The following is a 2,170-nucleotide window of genomic DNA, read 5'->3' as shown; positions in this document are numbered from 1 at the left end:
TACAATGACTGTCCTAAAGCCTTTTAAGCCTAATAACTTCACTAGTTAAGCACACAAAGTTAGTATATCTATCATATTCCAAGGTTGGATCAATTTTCTGTTTAACATAGCAAACGTACTTCTTACGAAGTAGTAGACTTGAAAAATAATTTCATTTCCCTTTAAAAATTTTAACATTAATCGCCCCGATCAAGTCAAGTTGTCAGGTTAACGGCTATCCCGAAGATCCAATGGATCAGCTGGACCGACCACATACTAGTATGTGTCCTTCTAACTAATTATGATCGACTAATTTTAAGCGAAAAAATGAAAACTCATCATAAACCGCCCCGGTCACAATCAGTAATCTGGTTAGTGGCTATCCTCCAAATCTACAAGTAGAAAATGAGGACCAAAACATATCCGAAGACAAGTCCTTCAAACTGATGTAACCGACATAATTTTAAGCGATAGTGACGTTTTTTTTTTTTAAGTATAACAAGAAAAGCATGGTTACTCGGGATTGATCATCCCATTTAGCTCGATAAGGTTTTGAAATCTTGTTTTATCAAACGCTTTAGTATAAAGATCAGCGAAATTATCAAGCGTATCCACCTTTTCAAGTACTATCAGTTTCTTCTCAGCACAATCCCGTATAAAATGATGACGTATGTCAATATGTTTAGTTTACTATGCTTCACGGGATTGTTAGTTACTGAGATAGCAGCTGTGTTATCAATGCAAATAGGTGTAAGTAAGAAATTCAGACCATAGTCGCGCAATTGTTGTTGAATCCAAAGAACCTGGGAGCAGCAGTTGGATGCTGCCATGTATTCTGCTTCACAGGTTGAAATTGCGACTGAAGTCTGCTTCTTGCATTGCCACGACACCAATCTACCACCAAGAAACTGACATCCTCCAGTTGTTGATTTCCGACTCTGATTGCACCCTCCATAATCAGAATCTGTGTAAGCGACTAGCTCCAAGTCTCCTCCTCTCGGGTACCACAACCCCAGCTTCGGTTTGCCCTTGAGATACCGCAAGATCCTCTTCACACCCTTCATGTGAGATTCCTTTGGGTTTGCCTGAAAACGAGCACAAAGACAAACAGCAAACATAATATCAGGCCTAGAAGCAGTTAAGTACATTAAAGAACCTATTATAGCCCGATACTGAGTTGGGTCCACATCTGCATCACCGTCTGACTCAGCACCCAATTTGTGATTGACGCAGATAGGAGTGTCGAATGGAGTGCTGTCCTCCATCTTGAAGCGTTTGAGCACATCATGGACATACTTGGTCTGATGAATGAACATCCCATCCTTCTTCTGATCAACCTGCAATCCTAAAAAGAAAGTTAGTTCACCCATAGCACTCATTTCAAACCTTTTCTTCATGACGTCCTCAAACTCCTGACACATGGAGACTTTTGATGCAGCAAAGATAATGTCATCCACGTAGACTTGCACCAGCAGGAAGTCGCTTCCTTCACTCTTAACGAACAACGTGCTATCAATCTTCCCTCTTTCAAAACCATTTTCAAGCAAGTAGTCTGATAAAGTTGAATACCAGGCACGAGGTGCCTGATGTAGTCCATACAATGCCTTGCTCAACTTGTACACGTGATCATGAAAGTCTGGGTCAGGAAAACCCGGAGGTTGCTCAACATACACTACCTCATCAACTTTCCCATTCAGAAACGCACTCTTCACATCCAACTGAAATACCTTCATCTTCTTATATGCAGCAAACGCCAAAAACAATCTAATGGCTTCCAACCTTGCGACAGGAGCGAACACTTCATTATAATCAATCCCCTCTTGTTGATTAAATCCTTTCACGACTAGCCTCGCCTTGTTTCTGATGATAATCCCTTTCTCATCTCTCTTACACTTAAACACCCATTTTGTGCCTATCGCATGCACATTTTTCGGTTTTTCAACCAAATCCCAGACTTCCATTTTCTTGAACTGAGCCAACTCTTCTTGCATGGCTTCGACCCACGAGCTGTCCTTTAAAGCCATTTGATAATTTTTCGGTTCAATCTGGCTGATAAAGCAGGTGTACAAGCATTCGTTGATTATTCCTGTCTCCTTAATGCTTGTGTAAACACAGGTGTGCTCATCCAAGCTACGTCTTGTTTGTACACCGGAGGACACATCACCAATCACATTCTCCAAAGGGTGATCTT

The sequence above is a fragment of the Bidens hawaiensis genome, unplaced genomic scaffold, assembly GCF_021521415.1.
Source record: "Bidens hawaiensis isolate Kalapana, Puna unplaced genomic scaffold, B.hawaiensis_p1.1 tig00044190_1, whole genome shotgun sequence".
In the NCBI taxonomy this organism is placed as follows: Eukaryota; Viridiplantae; Streptophyta; class Magnoliopsida; order Asterales; family Asteraceae; genus Bidens; species Bidens hawaiensis.
This window is presented reverse-complemented; position numbering follows the sequence as displayed.